Here is a 21,109-nt window from a genome sequence, read left to right as displayed (position 1 = left end):
TCTCGATTGAGTGATATTGAGCTTCTTTGTCTCTTAACGTGAAAAACTAGTGAGGAAGCTCGTGAAATTTTTGCTAAATTCCCCTTACCTAACCTCAGTTTTGGCCTAGCTAGGGACGCGTTGAAATCTACTTACGATAATCCGCGTTTGTTGATTCATAGTTTAAGACATTGTTTTCTCTCCCGGTACTTGAAACTGAGACTTGTTCGGGCCTCAAACAAATCCAGCGTCGTGTTAATGATTGTTTGTCTGCAATGTCCATTTACGACGATCGTACGGATAATTGGTATCCGTTTTTAGTCTTCATTTGCTTGCAAAGGCTCCCTAAAATTGCCCAAATCTTATGGGAGCAGAGTGTTAAAGATAAATCTTCTATTTCGTTATGGAAATACCTAGATAGCTTTTTGTCGGAACGAATTCAGACACTCACAAAGTCCAATATTAAAAAACGTCGAAGTCATATGACTAATACAAATTCTTCTGGCTCTTCTAATCCTCCGCAGAATAATTGTTGTTTCCTGTGTCCCCAACTTTCCCACTTGCCATCTGAATGTCCTCGATTCAAAAATATGTCCCGCTCGGCTAGGTTTTCTATTGTGAAACCTCGTAGGTTATGTGTGAATTGCTTGCGTAAGGGTAAGAATTGTATTAGTCAGAATCGGTGTTCGAAATGTAAGCACACCTTGCTAAATCGTAATGATTCTTCCCGAAAAGGTCAAGTCTATGTGATTCTTCGGTTAGCCAGAATCCAAACAAACTTCTCGCACCACCCAATTCATCTCGTCCCTCCACATCCTCGGCGTGTGTTTCTCGCCAAGTATTCCACGCCTCTCAAAATAAATCTGTCCTTTTAGGCACTGCAATGGTAAATATTCTGCATTGTGGTGTGTCGTATTTAGCTAGGACTTTAATAGACCCTGCTTCCGAATCTTCTTTTCTAACTGAACGTTTGCCAAATAGGTTGAAACTCCCGGTAGGTTCAACGAATGCTGTTTTCTCTGGGGTGAATTGCGCAATTTCGGCCAATTCCCGTAAAGTTTGTACTGTGAAGATTGGAAGCCCGTTGGATCCATCGGTCAACTTAGAAACTCGTGCGCTGGTGTTATTTTTTTATTGCTAGGTACCAGTGGATCGGAGCACTTTCTTCGGCTAAGTTTGAATTGAGGATGTGGACAGCCATGTCAATTTTGGATTGTTTTCCTCCAGAACATTTGGTTGATGCTCAAGTTTTGTCGTTTGAGGAAGCTAGTGGCTCAGAACTCTTAGGAATTAGATAGAACGCGAGGTTGTATTTATTTTATTTTGATGTTTGTCCTATTGAAACTTAATCCAGTTATACCAATCGGGAAGTTCTATCGTCCATCGCTAAACTTTTTGACCCGATAGGGTGGGTTAGCCCGGTGGTTGTAACCGCGAAAATTATAATGCAAAAGGTGTGGCTAGGTCAAATTGTTTGGGACGAGCCCCTGTTGCCTGCTACTTATTCGGAGTGGCGCGAATTTGTTGATTGTTACCCTAAGGTAAACTTTATAAAAATACCTCGTTGTCTTCGATATACCCCTGGATGTTCGGCTGAATTACACGTCTTTTCTAATGCCTCTGTTAAGGCATACGCGGGGGTTGCATATATAAGAATCGAATCTCCAAATTTAAGACATTTTTTATCAAGTAAGACAAAAGGAAAAAGTGGGGAATCATAATTGGTATCACGTTAGGTCGCAGGATAATCCAGCAGACCTGGGAAGTCGTGGTCTATCATCCGCAGATGTAGCTGTGAGCTCTCTGGGCATGGGCCTTAATGGCTTAGCCATAAAAGGCGGATTGGACCTGGCTCCGCTTGGGACTGACATAAAAAAACGGACGGTTCAGTGTCATTTTTCATTCTTTCCTCCTTCCTTCGAAGATATTCTCTCATTTCAAAAGGGACTTCGCACAATGGCCTATGTTTTAAGATTCATTCGCCAGACCCATTCGCAGTATAGGGGTACATTTAATTACCCAAACTCTCGGATAAGAATTAAAAGAGGTTCGAACTCGCCTCGTAATTACAACTCAATAGCTTAATTTCGCTGAAGACTAAAAAAAAACTAATCAACACGGAATCCATTACTAAAAACAGTTCACTCGTTCCCCTCAATCCTTTTGTTGACGAAAATGGTGTCCGTGGAATTAATGGTCGTCTTGTACGTGCGCCGTGCGTTACATATTTGGAACGTCATCCCAAAATTCTTCCCTATAGAAGTAGGCTCGCGAAACTTTTACATCCACGTAAAATGTGTTCATGGAGACGTTCAGCTTATGCTTCGTATGCTAAGGATGGAGTATTGGATTCCTCGAGTAAAAATTTTGCTCGGTGGTTCATAATTGTAAAATATGTATTTTCCAGAAGAAAAGACCCTGTAGTCAAATAATGGCGGACTTTGGGAAGCTGGATTAAAAAGTTTCAAGCAACACGTTCGAAGACAAGTTCGAAATGTTCGGCCTACCTTAGAGGAATTGGCAACCATTTTGGCCAGAATAGAGGCTTGTTTGAATTCGCGTCCTCTATGTACGATGTCTGATAGTCCGGATGAACTAGTAGCTTTGACACCAGGTCAGTTTTTGATTGGTGCTCCATTACTCGCTCCTTCTGAGCCTGTAGTATCTAACGAACCTTTATCGCTTTTAAATAGGTTTCGAAAAATACAAGGCTTTGCTCATTTGTTTTGCCATAGATGGAAAGAGGAATATTTAAAAAGCTTGCACAGGCGCTATAAGTAGAAATTTCCCGACGGCGAAATGCAAAAACGATCTCATGGTTATTCGTCATGAACAATTTCCACCGACATCTTGGAAGTTAGGCAGAGTAGAAAATATTTACCCGGGTATTGATGGTCATATTCGAATTGTCGATGTTCTCACAGCAAATGGTTGGTCGCTTTGACCGAACACTCAGCCCCGAATTCACTTTAAATTATCAACATCGATCTCGTTACGGCATTTGATAACCATCTGGAAAGTGCCGACAGAAAAGAAAGGACTACATCGGAGGTAGTGGATGATTTTGTGAAGCCAATCGCTGCAGTGACACTCACTGAATTGGAAATCGTCTCTGCGGATCCGATAGAAATGTCAACGGAATTCGTCACTGCGGATTCCAATAATCATGCTGCCACTTCATCGAAGTCCATCACTGCGGATTTAAATATCAATAACGCGGAATCCATAACTGTAGGTTCAAACGAACGGCATTTTTTAGTTAACAACAACGCAAACAAACTGTAGGTGTGAAGAAAAACCTCAGCGTCACTTTTTATTGACACACAAGCCAAACGAAATTATCAAAACTCACGCCATTCTTACCACAACCCAAAACTGCCTCTTGGATTGCTCTATGTCTATTTAGTAACAACATAAACAACTAGGTTTTATATTTGTTTTCTTACTACACAAAACTCGTACACAAGAACATTAATTTATTGCCCCTAATCCTTGAACTGTTCTAGGTGGGAAATAAATCCTCACTTAAAACATAAATCCTTAGTTAAAACTAGATAGACCAACCCCTCCTCCGCGCTTCGCTACCTGCTTCTTATGAAGTTGAGTGGCATTTCTGTTGCTACTAGAGAATTCAAGGTACCAGCATAATTCGCCGTAAGGATCCGTTCCTCAATTAAATTGTGGTGTAGTTGTTTACTATTATAATCCAATACCATTATAATTATAATCTAATCAAAGACGTTGTGGACAAAATTATATCCCAATCTGAACCAATTTCAATATAATTTTACAGCATTTATTTTTGGATCAAATTCCGATACGGCTTACTTTAAAATTGGACATTCATAGCGTATTTGGGGCATTAAATATACGAAATGGGGCGAAAATATATATAAGGGGGAGGGGTGGGGTGGTTTCATTCCAACCTCAACCGATTTCAAGACAATTTGTCAAATTTATTTTTGTACCAAATTCTACCACACATTTTGAATTTCATTGGAATCGGACATATATATAGTGTTTAGTGCACGAAATACTTGAAATCAGCCGATATAAATTTAATTATAAATTTAAGGAACATTTTTTAAAATACAGCGCATACAATTTTTGCGCTTTTTGTTTTTATCGATGCCCTTTGTAATAACTCTTCGCCGAGGAAAACGTTTTCTCGCTTGAGAATGGAGTTAATTTATTATAGTCTGTCTTTCCATATTTATTTATTAAGAACTTTATTCAATGGCGATATAATGCTCTTTTCATTTCTAATATGTTTTACTTCTATTTTCACTTATTCAATAAATTTCTTATTTCTGATGATGTGTCTCTTCTTAATATTTCTTGTGAATGTAGGGTTTTCTTTTGTACATAAGTTTTATTGACTGCGTCGTTGTCTTCCGATGGTGGCACCAAGTTTTTTCATTTTTTTATTTTGGATATCGATGTTATAATTCCGGTCAATATCAATTCCAAAAACTTTTGAAACATTTTTTCTCAAATTATTAGAGTTTGAGTAGTGACCGAATTTATAGACGCTCATTGCGTAATTGATTCTTATTGTTCCCCGTCAGTTTATTATATTGTGTTCTCTTAGCTCTTCAATTATTTACATTTTCTCATTGTCCTGTCCACCATTTTTGGAGGCTATTAATAATTGAAAACGTTCAGCCAACTCATTTCTATCGTTCCAATATATATCTCTTGGTTTCTTTAGATTAACGTCCATTAATCCTTCACCTGTGTGAGTTGATTGAAACAGTTTTTTTTATAATATTTGTATACTTCGGACCTTTATTACCTCTAATTTGACCGGTTGATTCAACATTTCTCCGATGTACACAAGTATTCTCTAGAATTTTCTTATATATATCTAATTCAAATATATCAAAGCCAGTAGGATTTTTGTGAAATAAAAGATTGTATTGTTACAGGTCCTTAAAAAGAGCAATAGGTAAACTATTTTCTAACTAAATGTTTTCAATTCGAAAAAATATATCTTGTTAGGTTTTTGGATTCAAGTTTTATTCCTTTAACCAGTACCAAATTTAAAATAATTTAGTAGTTTTTATAAGAATATCTTAAATATATATGCCTCAATATCTTAACAACAGACACCAACGGAGATCTACATAAGAAACTTCGGGATTCCAGCTTTATTCCTTCACCCAATATCAATTATTTAGTAGTTTCTGTACAAATATAGGAGGCATTTTCAAAAGTACCTCCATATTTTAACTGCTGACAACAATAAGGCCTAAATAAGAAATATCGGTATTCCAGTCTTATTCTTTCACCCAATACCAATTTTAGTATTATTATGTACTTTTCTCACATATATAGGGCGCATTTCCAAAACCACTTCAATATCTTAACCACAGACACCAACAGAGACCTAAAACACAAATTTTCGGATTACATCCTTATTCCTTCACACAATACCATCATTTGTGTGTGTATTCTGCTATTAGAAGGTTGTGTACTGTGGCTTATAAATGGAAAATTTCTGTGCAATACAAGAAAAAATTGATAGTGGCGAGTATTCGACAATAAAAAGAATATCAGAAAGTGAAGTTTTTAGTATATTTCTGGATATAAAGGATGAAAATGGAATAGTTTTAAAATATGCAGTGCTTTGCAGCAGATGCAAAAAAAAATACAAATGTAACAGTAATTGCACATCAAATTTATTGAGACATCATTGTTACAAAATATATAAAAAAGATAAGGAAACGTATAATGTTAAAATGGAACCTGATAACGAGCTTAAAAAGAAATGCTTACAATTAGTGGTTCAGTGGGTTGTTGGCAATTGAAGGCCATTTAATATTTTAAACGATGAAGGATCATAAAACTGAGTTGAATTTATACTACAAACTGGTCATTTGTTCAAAATATTGACATAAAGTCGCTGCTTCCACATTCAACTACTGTGTCCAGAAATATTGCAACTTTGTATGAAAGTCAACGTGATATTTTAAAGGAGGAGTTGATGTCTATAAAAAATAATGGATTTGCCATAACTTGTGATTTGTGGAAGGACAACATATATAGGTGCCACTGTCCACTATATAAAAGATGGATCTCTTCTACATAAAACACTGGCAATGAAAAGAAAGTACAGTGCGAAAAATACTGGTTTGTAGAGTTATTATTTAATGTTTTGAGTTTTGTATACATGGTTTTCATTTTAAATGTGTTTTCAGGCTGCAACATAAGAACAAACATGAGGAAGATTTTATTTGACTTTGGCTGCGAGTTCACCAATGTTGTAAATGTCGTTACCGATAGAGGTTCAAACATGATGGCTGCATTTAAAAATAACCAGAATATTTATTGCATAAACCATCTTTTGAATACTGTGGTGGAGAAAGCTGTTGCGGATGTGGAGGAGGTCAAGTCAATTGCAGAAGTTTGCTCCAAACTTGTCAAATATTTCAAGAAAGCAGGTTTAACTGTTCTCTTAAAACCACCCTTAAAAGCTTTACATCCACACGATGGAATACCTTATTTTTTCTTCTGGGATCCATTAAACAAAATTGGTCTGATATAACTTGGATACTTGTGGAGAAGGGCGAAACTAGAAGAATTTCCCTTATTAACTTGGAAGCGATAAATGGCGTTATTAGCGTCTTAGAACACTTCGAAGAATCGTCGCGAATGTTGGAAGCTGATAATTATCCCACATTGCACTGTGTTATTCCTCAAATTCATAAATTGAAGAACATGTGCATGCAAATAAGTGATTCAGAAATAGTTTTGAAGTTAAAGGAAAAACTTCTACACTACATTGAGACTGTAGTTATTCCAAATATTTTTGACATAAATAAAGTGGCTCTATTTCTGTTTTAGCCTGCTAATAAGCTCCAAAACTTTTATCAAAAAAATGAAGCAAAATTGATTCACGATAACTGCGAAATAATGGCAAAGTCCTATGAAAACATTGTACGTGAAAGTTCCATGGCTGATGCCGAAGCCATTGATACAGAAGAAGATATATTCAGCGCTTTCGTTCATAGCTCATCACGACCCGTACCAGGGGAGGAAATATCTTATGAAATATCGAGGTGTAAAGCACAAACAGTCCTGTATCATAAACAATACAATGCACTATAATGGTGGTAGTCACATAAGAAAGAGTTCCCATACCTTTATAAGCTGAGTCTGTTCACATTTGCGACCCCTGCGAGATCGGCTGCATCAGAAAGGATTTTCTCACGAGCACGCCATTTACTATCAGAAAGAAGGGCAACACTTGGAAAAGATACTCAACATGTGAATCATATTATGTTTTTTATACAATAATTTAAATATGAAAGATGCGTCCTTCCACTCTATAAATATTGATTTTTGATATCTATGTTTCATTATTATATATTCACAGGAAATTGAATTTCTGTGAAGAAAAAAAAATACTTTCATATTTTTTATATAATTTTATTTAGTAGGGTTGTTTACGTGATTTGAAATAAAATTTACACGACAGTATGGGAGGCAAAAATGTATGTAATTATAAACAATATTAGAATAACCAAACCGTGTTCTTATTAAGAAAATTTTGTCATGGCATTATTATTGCTTTTAAATATCGATTGACTGTTTCGTCAAAATGTGAGAATTGTATTCGCCAAGGAAATGTTTTTTTCATGTATCGGAGAAACAGGTAGCGATTGCGCTTTGCCTTCATTACGTGTGCGTAATGTGTAATAGTTTCATTATTGTTGTTATTTGTTGAAAGAACATTTTTGTATGACACACTATTCAACATCCCCATTTATTCATCATTACATGTTGTCACGATGGGTTTGAGTCTGACCGACATGACGAGACATCGAGCATTTGGTTGGATGTCACGTACTGTTATGCCTTTGATTAAACAGGGCACAATATGAAGTGAAAAGGAAAGCCAGATAGACACTATCACACACTCACCACTATGCGACGCGTTTCTAGTGTATAATTCGCATATGCTAATTTGCAATAAGTTCGAAATATATACTACTTTCCAGAGAACGGCCCTTGTAAGCCATCATCCACACCAAATATGCCTGATGAGCCGCTTAACCAACGGCGAAACGCGTCGCATAGTGGTGAGTGTGTGATAGTGTCTATCTGGCTTTCCTTTTCACTGCAAATTTCAGATCATTAAGCTCGTCTCGAAAGAGAAAACAAACACATAAATCATAAATAACTAAGGTTTATATTTGTTTTCTTACTTATTCTTACTTTTTCTTGGTCTATGGATAATAAAAATTAGAAAAAAACAGGTGAAAAAGCTGTAAGTTCGGCCGGGCCGAACTTTGAATACCCTTGAACTTTGAATACCCTTGAAAATGCAGAATATAGCCGTATATCCTTTAACCAGTACTAAATTTAAAATAATTTAGTAGTTTTTATAAGAATATCTTAAATATATATGCCTCAATATCTTAACAACAGACACCAACGGAGATCTACATAAGAAACTACGGGATTCCAGCTTTATTCCTTCACCCAATATCAATTATTTAGTAGTTTCTGTACAAATATAGGAGGCATTTTCAAAAGTACCTCCATATTTTAACTGCTGACAACAATAAGGCCTAAATAAGAAATATCGGTATTCCAGTCTTATTCTTTCACCCAACACCAATTTTAGTATTATTATGTACTTTTCTCACATATATAGGGCGCATTTCCAAAACCACTTCAATATCTTAACCACAGACACCAACAGAGACCTAAAACACAAATTTTCGGATTACATCCTTATTCCTTCACACAATACCATCATTTGTGTGTGTATTCTGCTATTAGAAGGTTGTGTACTGTGGCTTATAAATGGAAAATTTCTGTGCAATACAAGAAAAAATTGATAGTGGCGAGTATTCGACAATAAAAAGAATATCAGAAAGTGAAGTTTTTAGTATATTTCTGGATATAAAGGATGAAAATGGAATAGTTTTAAAATATGCAGTGCTTTGCAGCAGATGCAAAAAAAAAAATACAAATGTAACAGTAATTGCACATCAAATTTATTGAGACATCATTGTTACAAAATATATAAAAAAGATAAGGAAACGTATAATGTTAAAATGGAACCTGATAACGAGCTTAAAAAGAAATGCTTACAATTAGTGGTTCAGTGGGTTGTTGGCAATTGAAGGCCATTTAATATTTTAAACGATGAAGGATCATAAAACTGAGTTGAATTTATACTACAAACTGGTCATTTGTTCAAAATATTGACATAAAGTCGCTGCTTCCATATTCAACTACTGTGTCCAGAAATATTGCAACTTTGTATGAAAGTCAACGTGATATTTTAAAGGAGGAGTTGATGTCTATAAAAAATAATGGATTTGCCATAACTTGTGATTTGTGGAAGGGCAACATATATAGGTGCCACTGTCCACTATATAAAAGATGGATCTCTTCTACATAAAACACTGGCAATGAAAAGAAAGTACAGTGCGAAAAATACTGGTTTGTAGAGTTATTATTTAATGTTTTGAGTTTTGTATACATGGTTTTCATTTTAAATGTGTTTTCAGGCTGCAACATAAGAACAAACATGAGGAAGATTTTATTTGACTTTGGCTGCGAGTTCACCAATGTTGTAAATGTCGTTACCGATAGAGGTTCAAACATGATGGCTGCATTTAAAAATAACCAGAATATTTATTGCATAAACCATCTTTTGAATACTGTGGTGGAGAAAGCTGTTGCGGATGTGGAGGAGGTCAAGTCAATTGCAGAAGTTTGCTCCAAACTTGTCAAATATTTCAAGAAAGCAGGTTTAACTGTTCTCTTAAAACCACCCTTAAAAGCTTTACATCCACACGATGGAATACCTTATTTTTTCTTCTGGGATCCATTAAACAAAATTGGTCTGATATAACTTGGATACTTGTGGAGAAGGGCGAAACTAGAAGAATTTCCCTTATTAACTTGGAAGCGATAAATGGCGTTATTAGCGTCTTAGAACACTTCGAAGAATCGTCGCGAATGTTGGAAGCTGATAATTATCCCACATTGCACTGTGTTATTCCTCAAATTCATAAATTGAAGAACATGTGCATGCAAATAAGTGATTGAGAAATAGTTTTGAAGTTAAAGGAAAAACTTCTGCACTACATTGAGACTGTAGTTATTCCAAATATTTTTGACATAAATAAAGTGGCTCTATTTCTGTTTTAGCCTGCTAATAAGCTCCAAAACTTTTATCAAAAAAATGAAGCAAAATTGATTCACGATAACTGCGAAATAATGGCAAAGTCCTATGAAAACATTGTACGTGAAAGTTCCATGGCTGTTGCCGAAGCCATTGATACAGAAGAAGATATATTCAGCGCTTTCGTTCATAGCTCATCACGACCCGTACCAGGGGAGGAAATATCTTATGAAATATCGAGGTGTAAAGCACAAACAGTCCTGTATCATAAACAATACAATGCACTATAATGGTGGGAGTCACATAAGAAAGAGTTCCCATACCTTTATAAGCTGAGTCTGTTCACATTTGCGACCCCTGCGAGATCGGCTGCATCAGAAAGGATTTTCTCACGAGCACGCCATTTACTATCAGAAAGAAGGGCAACACTTGGAAAAGATACTCAACATGTGAATCATATTATGTTTTTTATACAATAATTTAAATATGAAAGATGCGTCCTTTCACTAAATAAATATTGATTTTTGATATCTATGTTTCATTATTATATATTCACAGGAAATTGAATTTCTGTGAAGAAAAAAAAATATTTTCATATTTTTTATATAATTTTATTTAGTAGGGTTGTTTACGTGATTTGAAATAAAATTTACACGACAGTATGGGAGGCAAAAATGTATGTAATTATAAACAATATTAGAATAACGAAACCGTGTTCTTATTAAGAAAATTTTGTCATGGCATTATTATTGCTTTTAAATATCGATTGACTGTTTCGTCAAAATGTGAGAATTGTATTCGCCAAGGAAATGTTTTTTTTCATGTATCGGAGAAACAGGTAGCGATTGCGCTTTGCCTTCATTACGTGTGCGTAATGTGTAATAGTTTCATTATTGTTGTTATTTGTTGAAAGAACATTTTTGTATGACACACTATTCAACATCCCCATTTATTCATCATTACATGTTGTCACGATAGGTTTGAGTCTGACCGACATGACGAGACATCGAGCATTTGGTTGGATGTCACGTACTGTTATGCCTTTGATTAAACAGGGTACAATATGAAGTGAAAAGGAAAGCCAGATAGACACTATCACACACTCACCACTATGCGACGCGTTTCTAGTGTATAATTCGCATATGCTAATTTGCAATAAGTTCGAAATATATACTACTTTCCAGAGAACTGCCCTTGTAAGCCATCATCCACACCAAATATGCCTGATGAGCCGCTTAACCAACGGCGAAACGCGTCGCATAGTGGTGAGTGTGTGATAGTGTCTATCTGGCTTTCCTTTTCAGTGCAAATTTCAGATCATTAAGCTCGTCTCGAAAGAGAAAACAAACACATAAATCATAAATAACTAAGGTTTATATTTGTTTTCTTACTTATTCTTACTTTTTCTTGGTCTATGGATAATAAAAATTAGAAAAAAACAGGTGAAAAAGCTGTAAGTTCGGCCGGGCCGAACTGTGAATACCCTCCACCATTTGATACAAGTTTGGCAATTTCCAAGAAAATCAAATCCGTTAAAAATTATGTTATAATCTTGAAAATGCAGAATATAGCCGTATATTAGGGTCTGTACGACGAATTGGACCTGCATAGGTAACTATTTTCACATATAGGGAGGTACCATGGGGGCTATAAAACGTGGACCAGCATAGACAATTTTCTGGCATAGGCTGTAGTATCCATTGCGAACTTCAAATACAAAATGTGAAACAATTCCGGTTAGTAATATCGCTAAATGTCGGGTGGCTATACGAAGACGTGGAATTACATGGTTCATTTCTGTCTTCGGATGTATTATCCATTAAGAACTTCAAATACCAAATTTGAAAAATTCCGGTAAATAATGTCGCTAAAATCATCAAAATATCGAATATCGGATGGTACCGTTATATGGAGGCTATACGAAGACGTGGACCCACATTGCCCATTATCTGTGTTATGCTGCATTATCTGATACGAACTTCAAATACCAAATTTGAAAAATTACGGTTAATAATGTCGCTAAAATCATCAAAATACCGAATATCGGATGGTACCGTTATATGGGGGCTATACGAAGACGTGAAATTCTACAGACAGTTTTCTGTCATAGGCTGTACTATTCATTGCGAATAATTTTATTTAGTAGTGTTGTTTACGTGAATTACAATAACATTTACCCGTCAGTATGGGAGGCAAAACAATATAAGAATAACTAAACCGTGTTCTTATTACGAAAAATTTGTCATGGCATTATTATTGCTTTTTAATATCGATTGACTGTTTCGTCAAAATGTGAGAATTGTATTCGCCAAGGAAATGTTTTTTTCATGTATCGGAGAAACAGGTAGCGATTGCGCTTTGCCTTCATTACGTGTGCGTACTTTTTCGTTGGTAATTGTTTCATTATTGTTTTTATTTGTTGGAAGAACATCTTTTTATGACACACTATTCAACATCCCCATTTATTCATCATTACATGTTGTCACGATGGGTTTGAGTCTGACCGACATGACGAGACATCGAGCATTTGGTTGGATGTCACGCACTGTTATGCCTTTGATCAAACAGGGCACAATATGACGAGCGTTTTCTCTCCATGGCATAAATAGAGAAAAATGTCACACTTGCAGCCCTTTAGTTGGTATTATGTCATTTGACTTAGCTTTAGTTCACACGCGTGTGAAAAAAATCTCTTCTGGTCACACGTCTAAAAAATGTCGTCCTACCGTAACGGTTGTTTAAAGGAACCACTAGTAATTTTCTAGTTAACAACAACGTAAACAAACTATAGGTGCGAAAAAAAACCCTCAGCGTCACTCTTCATCGACTCAAACAAAATTATCTAACCCCACTCCATTCGTACCACAACTCAAAACTATCTGTTGGATTGCTCTATGTCTATTTAGTAACAACATAAATAACTAAGGTTTATATTTGTTTTCTTACTTATTCTTACTTTTTCTTGGTCTATGGATAATAAAAATTAGAAAAAACAGGTGAAAAAGCTGTAAGTTTGGCCGGGCCGAACTTTGAATACCCTCCACCATTTGAACAAATTTGGCAATTTCCAAGAAAATCAAATCCGTTAAAAATTATGTTATAATCTTAAAAATGCAGAATATAGCCGGATATTAGGGTCTGTACGACGAATTGGACCTGCATAGGCAACTGTTTTCACATATAGGGGGGTACCATGGGGGCTATAAAACGTGGACCAGCATAGACAATTTTCTGGCATAGGTTGTAGTATTCATTACAAACTTCAAATACAAAATTTGAAATAGTTCCGGTGGATAATGTCGCTAAAATCATCAAAATACCGACTATCAAGGGCTACCGTTATATGGGGCCTATACGATGACGTGGGCCTGCACAAACAATTTACTGTCTTCGACTGTAGTATCCATTACGAACTTCAAATACTAAATATGAATCAACTCCGGTGAATGAATTTCCTTAAAATCATCAAAATACCGAATATCGTAAGGTACCGTTATATGGGGGCTATACAAAGACGTGGACCTGCACAGACAAATTTCAGTCATAGGCTGTATATAGTTCCAGTAAATAATGTCGCTAAAATCATCAAAATACCGACTATCAAGGGTACCGTTATATGGGGGCTATACGATGACATGGGCCTACACAAACAATTTCCTGTCTTCGACTGTAGTATCCATTACGAACTTCAAATACTAAATTTGAATCAATTCCGGTGAATAAATTTCCTTAAAATCATCAAAATACCGAATATCGGGTGGTTCCGTTATATGGGGGCTGTACGAAGACGTAAACCCACATGGCCTATTTTCTGTTTTATGCTGTAGTATCTGTTGCGAACTTCAAATACCAAATTTGAAAAATTCCGGTAAATAATGTCGCTAAAATCATCAAAGTACCGAATATCAGATGGTACCGTTATATGGGGGCTACACGAAGACGTGAAATTCTACAGACAGTTTTCTGTCATAGGCTGTACTATTCATTACGAACTTCAAATACAAAATTTGAAATAGTTCCGGTAGATAATGTCGCTAAAATCATTAAAATACCAAATATCAAGGTATACCGTTATATGGGGGCTATACGAAGACGTGAGCCTGCACAAACAATTTTCTGTCTTCGACTGTAGTATCCATTACGAACTTTAAATACTAAATTTGAAACAATTCCGGTGAATGAATTCCTTAAAATAATCAAAATACCGAATATCGTAAGGTACCGTTACATGGGGGATATATGAAGACGTGGACCTGCACAGAAAAATTTCTGTCATAGGCTGTATATAGTTCCGGTAAATAATGTCGCTAAAATCATCAAAATACCGACTATCAAGGGCTACCGTTATATGAGGGCTATACGATGACGTGGGCCACAAACAATTTTCTGTCTTCGACTGTAGTATCCATTACGAACTTCAAATACTAAATTTGAATCAGTTCCGGTGAATGAACTTCCTTAAAATCATCAAAACACTGAATATCGGGTGGTTCCGTTATATGGGGTCTATACGAAGACGTGACCCACATGGCCTATTTTCTGTCTTATGCTGTAGTATCTGTTGCGAACTTCATATACCAAATTTGAAAAATTCCGGTAAATAATGTCGCTAAAATCATCAAAATACCGAATATCGGGGGGTACCGTTATATGGGGGCTATACGAAGACGTGGACCCACATGGCCCATTATCTGTGTTATGCTGCATTATCGTTACGAACTTCAAAGACCAAATTTGAAAAATTGCGGTAAATAATGTCGCTAAAATCATCAAAATACCGAATATCGGGTGTTACCGTTATATGGGGGCTATACGAAGACGTGGACCCACATGGTCCATTTTCTGTTACGAACTTCAAATACCAAATTTGAAACAACTCCGGTAAATAATGTCGTTGAAATTATCAAAATACCGAATATCAGAGGGTACCGTTATGTGGGGGCTATACGAAGACGTGGACCTACATGCTTTGATTTCTTTCTTAGGATGTACTATTCATTAAGAACTTTAAATACCAAATCTGAAACAATTCCGGTTGATAATATCGCTAAAATCATCAAAATACCGAATATCGTAAGGTACCGTTATATGGGGGCTATACAAAGACGTGGACCTGCACAGACAAATTTCAGTCATAGGCTGTATATAGTTCCAGTAAATAATGTCGCTAAAATCATCAAAATACCGACTATCAAGGGTACCGTTATATGGGGGCTATACGATGACATGGGCCTACACAAACAATTTCCTGTCTTCGACTGTAGTATCCATTACGAACTTCAAATACTAAATTTGAATCAATTCCGGTGAATAAATTTCCTTAAAATCATCAAAATACCGAATATCGGGTGGTTCTGTTATATGGGGGCTGTACGAAGACGTAAACCCACATGGCCTATTTTCTGTTTTATGCTGTAGTATCTGTTGCGAACTTCAAATACCAAATTTGAAAAATTCCGGTAAATAATGTCGCTAAAATCATCAAAATACCGAATATCGGGTGGTACCGTTATATGGGGGCTATACGAAGACGTGGACCCACATTGCCCATTATCTGTGTTATGCTGCATTATCTGATACGAACTTCAAATACCAAATTTGAAAAATTCCGGTATATAATGTCGCTAAAATCATCAAAATACCGAATATCAGATGGTACCGTTATATGGGGGCTATACGAAGACGTGAAATTCTACAGACAGTTTTCTGTCATAGGCTGTACTATTCATTACGAACTTCAAATACAAAATTTGAAATAGTTTCGGTAGATAATGTCGCTAAAATCATTAAAATACCAAATATCAAGGTATACCGTTATATGGGGGCTATACGAAGACGTGAGCCTGCACAAACAATTTTCTGTCTTCGACTGTAGTATCCATTACGAACTTTAAATACTAAATTTGAAACAATTCCGGTGAATGAATTCCTTAAAATAATCAAAATACCGAATATCGTAAGGTACCGTTACATGGGGGCTATATGAAGACGTGGACCTGCACAGAAAAATTTCTGTCATAGGCTGTATATAGTTCCGGTAAATAATGTCGCTAAAATCATCAAAATACCGACTATCAAGGGCTACTGTTATATGAGGGCTATACGATGACGTGGGCCACAAACAATTTTCTGTCTTCGACTGTAGTATCCATTACGAACTTCAAATACTAAATTTGAATCAGTTCCGGTGAATGAACTTCCATAAAATCATCAAAACACTGAATATCGGGTGGTTCCGTTATATGGGGTCTATACGAAGACGTGACCCACATGGCCTATTTTCTGTTTTATGCTGTAGTATCTGTTGCGAACTTCAAATACCAAATTTGAAAAATTCTGGTAAATAATGTCGCTAAAATCATCAAAATACCGAATATCGGGGGGTACCGTTATATGGGGGCTATACGATGACGTGGACCCACATGGCCCATTATCTGTGTTATGCTGCATTATCTGTTACGAACTTCAAAGACCAAATTTGAAAAATTGCGGTAAATAATGTCGCTAAAATCATCAAAATACCGAATATCGGGTGTTACCGTTATATGGTTGCTATACGAAGACGGGGACCCACATGGTCCATTTTCTGTTACGAACTTCAAATACCAAATTTGAAACAACTCCGGTAAATAATGTCGTTGAAATTATCAAAATACCGAATATCAGAGGGTACCGTTATGTGGGGGCTATACGAAGAAGTGGACCTACATGCTTTGATTTCTTTCTTAGGATGTACTATTCATTAAGAACTTTAAATACCAAATCTGAAACAATTCCGGTTGATAATATCGCTAAAATCATCAAAATACCGAATATCGTAAGGTACCTTTACATGGGGGCTACATGAAGACGTGGACCTGCACAGAAAAATTTCTGTCATAGGCTATATATAGTTCCGGTAAATAATGTCGCTAAAATCATCAAAATACCGACTATCAAGGGTACCGTTATATGGGGGCTATACGATGACATGGGCCTACACAAACAATTTTCTGTCTTCGACTGTAGTATCCATTACGAACTTCAAATACTAAATTTGAATCAATTCCGGTGAATAAATTTCCTTAAAATCATCAAAATACCGAATATCGGGTGATTCCGTTATATGGGGGCTGTACGAAGACGTAAACCCACATGGCCTATTTTCTGTTTTATGCTGTAGTATCTGTTGCGAACCTCAAATACCAAATTTGGAAAATTCCGGTAAATAATGTCGCTAAAATCATCAAAATACCGAATATCGGGTGGTACCGTTATATGGGGGCTATACGAAGACGTGGACCCACGTTGCCCATTGTCTGTGTTATGCTGCATTATCTGATACGAACTTCAAATACCAAATTTGAAAAATTCCAGTAAATAATGTCGCTAAAATCATCAAAATACCGAATATCAGATGGTACCGTTATATGGGGGCTATACGAAGACGTGAAATTCTACAGACAGTTTTCTGTCATAGGCTGTACTATTCATTACGAACTTCAAATACAAAATTTAAAATAGTTCCGGTAGATAATGTCGCTAAAATCATTAAAATACCAAATATCAAGGTATACCGTTATATGGGGGCTATACGAAGACGTGAGCCTGCACAAACAATTTTCTGTCTTCGACTGTAGTATCCATTACGAACTTTAAATACTAAATTTGAAACAATTCCGGTGAATGAATTCCTTAAAATAATCAAAATACCGAATATCGTAAGGTACCGTTACATGGGGGCTATATGAAGACGTGGACCTGCACAGAAAAATTTCTGTCATAGGCTGTATATAGTTCCGGTAAATAACGTCGCTAAAATCATCAAAATACCGACTATCAAGGGCTACCGTTATATGAGGGCTATACGATGACATGGGCCTACACAAACAATTTTCTGTCTTCGACTGTAGTATCCATTACGAACTTCAAATACTAAATTTGAATCAGTTCCGGTGAATGAACTTCCTTAAAATCATCAAAACACTGAATATCGGGGGGTACCGTTATATGGGGGCTATACGAAGACGTGGACCCACATGGCCCATTATCTGTGTTATGCTGCATTATCTGTTACGAACTTCAAAGACAAAATTTGAAAAATTCCGGTAAATAATGTCGCTAAAATCATCAAAATACCGAATATCGGGTGTTACCGTTATATGGGGGCTATACGAAGACATGGACCCACATGGTCCATTTTCTGTTACGAACTTCAAATACCAAATTTGAAACAACTCCGGTAAATAATGTCGTTGAAATTATCAAAATACCGAATATCAGAGGGTACCGTTAAGTGGGGGCTATACGAGGACGTGGACCTACATGCTTTGTTTTCTTTCTTAGGATGTACTATTCATTAAGAACTTTAAATACCAAATCTGAAACAATTCCGGTTGATAATATCGCTAAAATTATCAAAATATCGAATATCGGGTGGTAACGTTATATGGGGTCTATACGAAGACGTGGATCTGTGCAGCCAATTTTCCGTCTTCGACTGTAGGATCAATTTCGAACTTCTAGCACTAAATTTGAAACAATTCCGGTGAATGAATTCCATAAAATCATCAAAATACCGAATATCGCAAGGTACCGTTATATGGCTACACGAAGACGTTAACCTGGACAGACAATTTTCTGTCATAGGCTGTAGTATTGATTACGAACTTCAAACACTAAATTTGAAAAAATTCCTGTAAATGAATTCCATAAAATCATCAAAATGTCGTAAGGTACCGTTATATGGGGGCTACACGAAGAAGTGGACCTGCACAGACAATTTTCTGTCATAGGTTGTAGTATTCATTACGAACTTCAAATACAAAATTTGAAATAGTTCCGATAAATAATGTCGCTAAAATCATCAAAATACCGAATATCAAGAGGTGCCGTTATTTGGGGGCTATACGAAGACGTGGGCCTGCACAAACAATTTTCTGTCTTCGACTGAAGTATCCATTACGAACTTCAAATACTAAATTTGAAATAATTCTGGTGAATGAATTCCCTAAAATCATCAAAATACCGAATATCGTAAGGTACCGTTTTTTGGGGGCTATACGAAGACGTGGACCTGCACAGACAATTTTCTGTCATAGGCTGTAGTATTCATTACGAAGTTCAAATACTAAGTTTGGAATAGTTCCGGTAAATAATGTCGTTGAAATCATCAAAATACCGAATATCAAGATGTGCCGTTATATGGGGGCTATACGAAGACGTGGGCTTGCATAAACAATTTCCTGTCTTCGACCGAAATATCGAATATCGGGTGGTACAGTTATATGGGGGCCATACGAAGACGTGGACCCGCACGGCCCATTTTCTGTTTCGTACTGTAATATCCGTTGCGAACTTCAAATACCACATTTGAAACAATGCCGGTTAGTAATGTCGCTAAAATCATCAAAATACCGATTATCAAGGTGTAACGTTATATGGGGGCTATACGAAGACGTGGAACTGCACAGCCAATTTTCCGTCTTCGACTGTAGTATCAATTACGAACTTCAAACACTCAATTTGAAAAAATTCCGGTGAATGAATTCCATAAAATCATCAAAATACCGAATGTCGTAAGGTACCGTTATATTGGGGCTACACGAAGACGTGGACCTGCACAGACAATTTTCTGTCATAGGCTGTAGTATTCATTACGAACTTCAAATACAAAATTTGAAATAGTTCCGATAAATAATGTCGCTAAAATCATCAAAATACCGAATATCAAGAGGTGCCGTTATATGGGGGCTATACGAAGACGTGGGCCTGCACAAACAATTTTCCGTCTTCGACTGAAGTATCCATTACGAACTTCAAATACTAAATTTGAAATAATTCTGGTGAATCAATTCCCTAAAATCATCAAAATACCGGATATCGTAAGGTACAGTTTTTTGGGGGCTATACGAAGACGTGGACCTGCACAGACAATTTTCTGTCATAGGCTGTAGTATTCATTACGAAGTTCAAATACTAAATTTGGAATAGTTCCGGTAAATAATTTCTCTCAAATCATCAAAATACCCAATATCGGGAGGTACCGTTATATGGGGGCTATTCGAAGACGTGGACCTTCATGGTTAATTCTCTGTTTTAGGATGTAGTATCCATTAAGAACTTCAAATACCAACTTTGAAACAATTCCGGTAGATAATGTCGCTAAAATCATTAAAATAACGAATATCGGGCGGTACCGTTATATGGAGGCTATACGAAGACGTGGACGCACAAGGTCTATTTATAGTTTTTTGTTGTAGTATCTGTTACGAATTTCAAATACCTAATCTGAAATAATTCCTGTAAATAATATGCCTAAAATCATCAAAATACCGAATATCAAGGGGTACCGTTATACGGGGCCTATACCAAAACGTGGACCCACATGGCCCATTTTCTCTTGTATGCTGTAGTATCTGTGACGTACTTCAAATACAAACTTTGAAACAATTCCGGTAAATAAAGTCGCTAAATTCATCAAAATACCGAATATCAATGGGTACCCTTACTCGAAGACGTGGACCTGCACAGACAATTTTCTGTCATAGGCTGTAGTATTCATTGCCAAATTCAAATACAAAATTTGAAATACTTCCGTACCGTTATATGGGGGCTATACGAAGACGTGGACCTGCACACACAACTTTCTGTCTTCGACTGTAGTATCCATTACGAACTTCAAATACCAAAGTCATCAAAATACAGAATGTTAAGGGGTAACAATATATGGTTATGGTTATTGGTTATGGTTAGTTCCGATAAATAATATCTCTCAAATCATCAAAATACCCAATATCGGGAGGTACCATTATATACGAGTATCGGGTGGTACCGTTAAATGAGGGCTATACGAAGTCGTGAACCCACCTGACCCATTTTCAGTTTTATGCTGTAGTATCTGTTGTGAACTTCAAATGCCAAATTTGAAACAATTTCTTAAATAATGTGGCTAATGTCATCAAAATACCGAACAAAATACCGGTAACGTTATATGGGGGATAT

This window comes from Musca domestica, unplaced genomic scaffold, assembly GCF_030504385.1.
Source record: "Musca domestica strain aabys unplaced genomic scaffold, Musca_domestica.polishedcontigs.V.1.1 28, whole genome shotgun sequence".
Taxonomy (NCBI): domain Eukaryota; kingdom Metazoa; phylum Arthropoda; class Insecta; order Diptera; family Muscidae; genus Musca; species Musca domestica.
Note: the sequence above shows the minus strand (reverse complement) of the source record.